Source organism: Balaenoptera ricei, chromosome 20 (genome assembly GCF_028023285.1).
Source record: "Balaenoptera ricei isolate mBalRic1 chromosome 20, mBalRic1.hap2, whole genome shotgun sequence".
Lineage (NCBI taxonomy): Eukaryota > Metazoa > Chordata > Mammalia > Artiodactyla > Balaenopteridae > Balaenoptera > Balaenoptera ricei.
The window spans coordinates 17,677,416-17,686,318 of record NC_082658.1 but is presented as its reverse complement, the minus strand read 5'-3'; positions in this window follow the sequence as shown (position 1 = coordinate 17,686,318).

Here is an 8,903-nt window from a genome sequence, read left to right as displayed (position 1 = left end):
TCTTTGTTGCTGCATGCAGGCTTTCTCTAGTTGTGGTGAGCAGGGGCTACTCTTCATTGGAGTGCGCGGGCTACTCTTCGTTGGAGTGCGCGGGCTTCTCATTGCAGTGGCGTCTCTTGTTGCGGAGCATGGGCTCTAGGCACACGGGCTTCAGTAGTTGTAGCACGTGGGCTCAGTAGTTGTGGTGCATGGGCTTAGTTGCTCCATGGCATGTGGGATCTTCCCGGACCAGGGCACGAACCTGTGTCCCCTGCATTGGCAGGTGGATTCTTAACAATTGCGCCACCAGGGAAGCCCAGAACTTCTGTTTCTTGATATGACAAGTGACTTTTTACTGAAATCTGTACATTTTGAGTATTGTGTTATAATACTCTGGATCTTCTTTAAACCTCCTGTTTTAGCTGACTTCATCTGACACTGATCAGGCAATGAAAGTGTTGGCACCCCTCCTTACTGCCAAGTGAAGGTGGAAGTCCAGATTCTTCATCTCTATGGACACTGCAGAGAGGAGACTGCCCTCAGTGGTGATGAAAGTCCTGACTCCTTATTCAGCCTTTCCTTGACACCATTTCAGTGGGTTTGTGGGAGGAAGGGTCAGTTGCCTCCTTACAGCCTGGCAAGCATGGATCTTGACTCCCACTTGGTCTTTGCTGGCATGTATGGGGATTAGGCCAGTTTTTTTGTTGTTCTTTTGTTTTGTTTTTTGGGGGATTTTTTTTGGTAGTGTTTGGCTGTAGTAAAGTGGCTATTGTTCAAAAATTTTCTATATTGCTAAGTTGCCCTTTTCCTTATCCTTTAGCTAGAGAGAGTAGACTTTCATAGGGTTTGTTTGTTTGCCTGTTGGTGTTTCCAGATTGCTGGCTTCTCCAAGACTCAGTCTGGGATATATGGGACAAAAAGAAAACCCATAGAACTCACCTCTGTGTCATTTTTCAGGTCACAAGGTCCCTATGCCAGTCCACCTTCTTCTCTCCATCTTTCAGAGTTTTCTTGTTGTTTTATGTAAAAGATTCAGGGTTTTTAGTTGTACTTAGCAATAGGAATAAGGGAAAGTATGTCTACTCCATCTACCTGGAAACTGAACCATTCCCAAGAATACACTTTTTTTTTAGCATATAAATTTATTTATTTTTTAATTTTTGGTTGTGTTTGGTCTTCGTTGCTGTGCGTGGGCTTTCTCTAGTTGCGGCGAGCGGGGGCTACTCTTCGTTGCAGTGCTCGTGTTTCTTGTTGCGGTGGCTTCTCTTGTTGCAAAGCACAGGCTCCAGGCGACGGGCTTCAGTAGCTGCAGCATGCGGGCTCAGTAGTTGTGGTGCATGGGCTAAGTAGTTGTGGCGCATGGGGTTAGTTGCTCTGCAGCATGTGGGATCTTCTTGGACCAGGGCTCGAACCCGTGTCTCCTGCATTGGCAGGTGGATTCTTAACCACTGTGCCACCAGGGAAGCTCAAGAATACACTTTTAATTACTGTAGTTTTATATTATGTTTTGACATTTGGTGGCAACACCTCCTTCATTATTATTATTTTTTAAAAAATATTTATTTATTTATTTATTTATTTTATGGTGTGTTGGGTCTTCGTTTCTGTGCGAGGGCTTTCTCTAGTTGCGGCAAGTGGGGGCCACTCTTCATCGCGGTGCGCGGGCCTCTCACTATCGCGGCCTCTCTTGTTGCGGAGCACAGGCTCCAGAGGCGCAGGCTCAGCAATTGTGGCTCACGGGCCTTGTCGCTCCACGGCATGTGGGATCTTCCCAGACCAGGGCTCGAACCCGTGTCCCCTGCATTGGCAGGCAGATTCTTAACCACTGCGCCACCAGGGAAGCCCCCATTATTTTTCTTTTTAAAAAGTTGTCTTGGTTATACTCATCCACTTCCAGGTTAACCTTATTTTTATTTATTTAAGTTATTTATTTTAAAATATTTATTTATTTATTTTAGTTTTGGCTGTATTGGGTCTTCATTGCTGCATGCAGGCTTTCTCTAGTTGTGGCAAGTGGGGGCTACTCTTCATTGCAGTGCACGGGCTTACCATTGTGGTGCCTTCTCTTGTTGCGGAGCACAGGTTCTCGGCACACGGGCTTCAGTAGTTGTGGCACATGGGCTCAGTAGTTGTGGCTCGCGGGCTCTAGAACACAGGCTCAGTAGTTGTGACGCACAAGCTTAGTTGTTCCGTGGTATGTGGGATCTTCCCGGACCAGGGCTCGAACCCATGTCCTCTGCATTGGCAGGAAGATTCGTAACCACTGTGCCACCAGAGAAGCCTTATTTTTATTTTTTTAAAATATTTATTTATTTATTTATCTGGCTGCACTGGGTCCTAGTTGCGGCATGCGGGATCTTTTGTTGTGGCACGGGGGCTTCTCCCTAGCTGTGGCACACAGGCTCCAGGGCATGCGGGCTCAGTAGTTGAGGTGCACAGTCTCTCTAGTTGTGGCGTGTGGGCTCTCTAGTTGCGGCATGTAGACTCTCTAACTGTGGCACGCAGGCTTAGGTGCCCTGCAGCATGTGGGATCTTAGTTCCCTGACCAGGGATGAAATCCATGTCCCCTGCATTGGAAGGTGGATTCTTAACCACTGGACCACTAGGAAAGTCCCTCCAGGTTAACTTTAGAATTAGCACTTCAAATTCCCTTTTTGAAAATCCCACTAGAATTTTGAGTGGGATTATATTAAATTTATAGAGGAAAGGGTATCCACTGTATTAGAATATTAAGTTGTTCCATCTAAGATCAAAATCTCTTTATTTTTATTCATGCTGTATTTTATGCTCTTTATTGAAGATCCATAGTTTCCCTGAACACTTTTCGTTAGATTTATTCTTACAGTTATAGGTTTTCTTAAAATTGTAAATGGGATATTACTAACTAGCACTTTCTAACTGGTAGTTGTGAATGTATATAGAGTCACTGTTTTCTATGTTTATCCTGTACCTGGACATTTTACTCAGTCTTTTCATAAATTTTTTCAGTGGCTTTGTTTTCTCTTCTAAGCATCCCCTTCCCCATTTCTTCTGGTAACTGTTGCAGGAGTGCATATATAATCCAGTACAAGTCAATCACAGCGTCTTATGCTCCTGGATGATAGGTGTACACATGACCCAAGATAAACCAATCAAAACCCTTCCTGGGATTTTTTATGGTTGTTGTTGACAAGCAGGAGGTTTGTTTCTTTTCTGGTCATGGAGTTGTCAGGTACAATCCTGGATGCCACTGGTGGCCAATGTTCTCTAATTTGCTTACAGAAAGCCACCCTAACTTGGAAGACAATTAAGCTGAAACAGGGTATGAAAGCAAGACAACTGAGAAAGTGAGAGAGAGTGCGTGAGCAGTATTTTGTCCCTGTTTTCAATATACCCCTGCCTTTCCCATCCCATGAGCCAAAAAACCCCCTCTTCTTTAAATTACTTTGAGTGAGGTTGCTTTATTTGCAACTAAAAGAATCTTGACCAAGAAGATCTGGTACGAGAAGTGGGGTGTTGTATGTCACAGAATTTAAAACGTGGACCTGGCCAAATGGTATGGAAGGCAGTAATAAAAACATTCTTTCCAATTTTATTATCCTCATGGAAATGGATTAGCTCATCTAACCATCTCCTGTTGTACTTTAGGGCTCAGACTATGTGCCCAATGCTGGTGGAATTATTGGAGGTTTCATAGAAAAATATTACATATTTTTATTAGATATTGAAGGTGATGTACTACTTGTGGTCTTCATATGGTGCTACAAGATAACAAAAATCTTCCCTTTAAGCTGGACCATCAGAGGAGGTTGGATAATTAGCTTTGTTAATAAAGCTCTAACCAATGATCTAAGACCAATCATCTAAGACCACTGAGAGACAATTGTGAGTTACCTGTAATTGCAAAAGCTGAATTTTATTTTCTATGCTAAAGTTAAGAGGAGCCAGAGGAAACAATCCATTGTAATCATAACCTAGTTTTTTTTTTTTTCTTCATCTTTTTATTCTGCTTCTTCAGTGTTGAATAACTCCCCTTATAGTCCCAACAGTCCTCATGGCTGACAGCAGTTCCTTGTTCAAGATCATCAAGATCATCAAGAAAGAACAAGTCCATGTCCCAGCATTTTCAGCTAAAGTCCTGTGATTACTTCTGATTGGGCTGCCATAGATCATGTGCCCATCCCTGAACAATCATTTTGGTGAGGGAGATGGGGACATACTGATTGGCACATCCCTGAACTTCGGGGTAGAAAACAACCCCAGATTAAATCTATTGGCTGAGAATGAGAGGATGAAAGTTGGTTCCCCAAAAGAAATTCAGTCTCAGTCACAGAAAGGATGCTGGTCTGTGAACCCCAGATGCCCATATATATACCAAGGAAGAATCTTAACCTAAGGCCTAGAAGGATAGTCAGAGCCCCAAGCCTGTTGCTAAGAGACAAACCACAAGAAGTGGGCTCAGAATCAAGTTTCATGACTGGGCAAGATTTCTGGCATTGCTTACTTGCATGTGGTATCCCTAGGAAGTGAAATGGCAGCCAGCCAGCTAGGATTTAAGGGAGTTGTGTCACTAGAGAAATCACAAGCCTGGCAAACAGGGGCTTCTGATTGTTCAGCCCTGAGATAATTCCAACTCTAATTATGCCAGCGGGAAGTGGAGCATTTGAACAGGACACCTCCCGAGAGAGGAATACTCTTTAAACTCCTCTCAGGTCTGGCCATGGAGGACAGTGGACGAGATAAATCCAGGCAGTGGGCAAAATCAGAGGCTATCAGACTTGCTAAGAGAAACCTGATTTCACTGCCAGGGAAGTGAGACATTGCAGATCCCGTCCTTCTGCCTGTGATATTTTCCAGACTGTAGACCACTGTCTGTTATGCCCCCTTATTCTTTAAAAAAAATATACAGTAAAAGTTTTTAATGAAAATACTAAGTGCTCACTTTTATAACACCAAATAATATAGAAGATTATAAAGTGAAACACTAATGTCTCCAGAGCCTCCACCTCTGTGAGTTCCTACTCCCTGAGGTTTACACTGTTAAGAGTTAGGTCTGTATCCTTCAGAGGTTTTCCTATGTACATCTAAAGTGTACATAGTAAAATTGAAAAATTAAACTCTTCCTCCATCAATTCTGAGGCCCATTCCCTTGAAGTAATCGTCTTCAACCATTTCTCCTTCTAACCTTCCTGATAGTACTTCCATGATGCCAGAAAATACGCTAATATCTCTGTACCTAATTCATCAAGTTTAAACACTATCTCCTGACTCCCTGCAATGAAAGGTGATGAATTTAGCTTGCTTTCACCATTTCCTGTCTTTCCCTAATCCCTGCCAGTCACCTATTTATTTACTCCTTCTATTACTTACTTTTAGGGCTTTAAATAATACATTTAAATATCTATTTCTTGACATCTCTTTGGGTTGTTGCCTATATAAAAATGACTTCATTTTATTCTCATACTTGATTGATATGTTGGCTGGGTATAATTTCCCCTAAATATCAATATGAATCAGGTTTAGCTGTAAAAAAGAGACCCAAAATAGTGGTGGCTCAAACAAGTTGCAGTTTTTTGTTTTTTGTTTTTTCATGTAAAAGATGGCAGGGGACTAGGCTCCTCCCAGTTTTCTGCCACACGCAAGACGTGGTCCTTGTTATCACAGTCTGAGATGATGGCCTCTTATTAGCTTTCCAGGCAGCAGTATGGAGGGAGGAAGGTGCAAAGGGGAAAGGACAGCTGGAACTTGCATGGCCACACAGCTTCCAGGGAGGCTGGAAATACAACCTTGATTCTGGGTGGCTCTGTGCACAGCTAAACACCAAAGGTTCTACTACAAAGGAAGAATGAGGAAGCAGACGCTGGGAACAACTAGCAGTCTTGCCACTCCCTCTTCCCTTTGCAGGTTTTGCTCTACCTTCTTCTTGAATCAGGGCTTGCCGATGAGATGTCTGAAGACAATCTGATTTTCATTCCTTTGCAGGTAACCTGATCTTTCTCCTAGAAAGTTTCAAATGGGAGAGAATTACATCTGCAGAGGCCTTGGGACCTGAGAGCACAAATCATGTTCTCACCATGTGCTGCTGACCTGCTCGTCTTTTTCTCAGACTCCTTCCTTCTTGTGTCCTCTCTGTCCACCCACTCAGCCAGCGTGGGTGTTCTCAGCTTTCCTCTCACTCTCCCTGAGTGACAGCATCCTCCTGTGGCTTTTGCTACCACCCACTGGGATGAATCCCAAATTTATATCCACGGCTTAAGTTTTTTTCTCAATCTCTAGATCCAAAACAACACACTTATCTACTGGTCTCTCCACCTGACAGACTCACGGGCCCCCAGACCCCTCACTGCCGCTCTGACCTCTTCCGTTCCTCTCACCCCAGTTTGCAATTCCTCTGTGTCCCTCTCTTGAGGAACTGCCAGCAATTTTCCCTTCTGCGCATGCCAGGAACCTGCCATTTTGGAGTGGTCTACACCCCTGTATGTTGCTTCCTCTCCCTGAACTTCCTTCTTCCTTTCTTCCCTTGGCTAGTTCTTTTTTTTCTAAATTATTTTTGGCTGCGGTGCGCGGGCTTCTCATTGCGGTGGCTTCTCTTGTCGCGGAGCACAGGCTCTAGGGCACGTGGGATCTTCCCGGACCAGGGATCGAACCCGTGTCCCCTGCATTAGCAGGCGGATTCTTAACCACTGAGCCACCAGGGGAAGTCCCCCTTGGCTAGTTCTTGTTCATCTTTCATAACTCAGTTGAGGGGCAACTTTTGGGGGAATGTGTTTCCTGGTTTCTTTCTGCCTCAGTCTGGGTTGGGTGACCCTCTCTTGGGTTCCCAAGGTGTCTGGAGAATCCCTGTATCTCCTCATCATCATGATAATTTCTAACCATCCGACCCCTCATCTGGACTGGAGCAATTTGATGGTAGAGATGGGATCTTATCTCTGAATCCCCAGCATCTAGTAGAGGGTTTGGCACAGAAAAGTGGAAGCTTCCCTTTTTTTTTTTTTTCCTGTGCTGTCCAGTTCGTTTTGTACATACCTCCTCATAACTGAACCCCCTTTTCTTTGGGGAATCCCCTCCACTCCACGTGGTCCTGAAGAGCTGTGAGTTGGGGTGCTCCCTCACTTCTGCCTCCTCTAAAGAGGCGGACACGTGACCCAGCCTGGGTTAATCACAGTCTCGGCAACAATGATTAGACCAACAGGTATTGCTGACCGAACAGGACCAATGAGACCGTTCCTTGGGATTAATATGCAGACACAGGAAGGAGGTCCTCTTCATGTTGGGAGTGCTAGATGAGATGACACAGGCATGGGGCTCTGGGTGACCACCTTCCCTCCACGTGAAGGAGTCTCTCTGCAGAGCAGAGCCAAGCAGAGATGGAGACGAGCCGCGGACAGGAGTGGAGCTCTGGTGGTTCCTGTTGCCCTTCCTTCTCTCCTTTAGGTGCTCACAGTACCACCTCCAGTCGTGTGAACCAACAAATTCCCTTTTTGTTTAAGGTGGTTTGAGTGGGTTTCTACCACTTGAACTGAAAGAGTTCTGACTAATAGAGAACTTCATAAAAGTTTAAGGAAAACATTAATAAACCAAGTGGACCAGCTACAGTGAGTGCCTCTCTCTCCCATGTGCTCCCTCTGAGGATGGCAAGATGCCTCCTCATCTATGCTCTTTGGAGAGGTTGATACCATCCCTTGTCTGCACTTATGGTGTCTGAACTCCTCAGCCTGGCAAGTGAGACCTTTGCAATCTGACCGCAACTCCCCGGCCAATCTCCCGTCCTCCTCCCAGGCAGCCTTTGTGCCAGCCAGATGAATGCTCACAGGCCTGCACTTGCGCTGTTGTTCCTGACTGCTGCATCTTTGCCTGAGCCTCAGCCTGGAATGCTCCCCCCTGCCCATGAATCCCAATTCACCGTCCAAGGCCAGTCTCAAGTGGCACCTCCTTCAAAACCTTCCCACCACCACCCCCAGGCAGAGTCCAGCCCTCTTTTCTGCAGCAGTCGCCTCCGTTGTCCACCCGTCGCACTGAATTGCAATTGTCGTTTACTCACCTGTCCTTCCTCTGATAGACAGAGTTCCTTACGGGCAGAGAGCTGCTCTTTACCCAACTCTGTGTCCCCTTCTCCCAACACCCACAGCACACTGTCAACTAACATGTGGTGAGTAAGTGGAGGTCTTAGGAAGAGGCTTCACTTCCTTCTCTGTTAAATGGTAGAAAGGGAGTTCTTCTGACCCCACACACCACCAGGTTTCAGGTTTCAGAAGAAAGGTGAGTCTTGTGATCCCTCCCCAGGACCCCCTCCATGCCAAGAGGGTGGAGAGTGGGAAGGCAGTGTGGATGCCATCTGACTGGCCTGTGTCTGCTCTGGCTTCTGGTTCAGTTAGTGATGGGACCATATTGCCTTAGAGAGCTCTGACTCTCCCTGAGTTTTGCAGAGCTTTGAGGAGCCCCGCCTCCTCTCTCACTGTCCACCTCCCAGAACCAACAAGGTCAGAGAAGGGAGGTTCTTGGGAATCTCCTGGCCCTCTGTTCATGTGGCAGGGCACGTGGCAGATCGATCTTGGGGAGGTGTGGGGTGAGCTTTGGGGGAGTGAGGGAAGGGGCCTGGGGAGATTCTCTCCATTGCAGCACACACATCCTCTTGCTGTGCCTGTGTTGCTGTATGAGGCTTCTCACATCATTGAGAGGCAGTGTGGTGGAGGGTCTGGGATCCAGAGTGGCTGTGTGACCTTAGGCAAGCCACTTAATTTCTCCGTGCCACAACTGCCTCATCTGTAGACTAGGAATAATAATACTAACCTCATGAGTAGCTGTGAGGGACACATGAGTTGATATTTGTAAAGCACATAGCGCTATGTAGATGCTTGTTTAGACTATACTAGGGTTTCATGTTTTGAAATTCAATCATAGGATCCCAGAACACTTTTCGTCCTTAATAAAGAGACCCCTCAGTT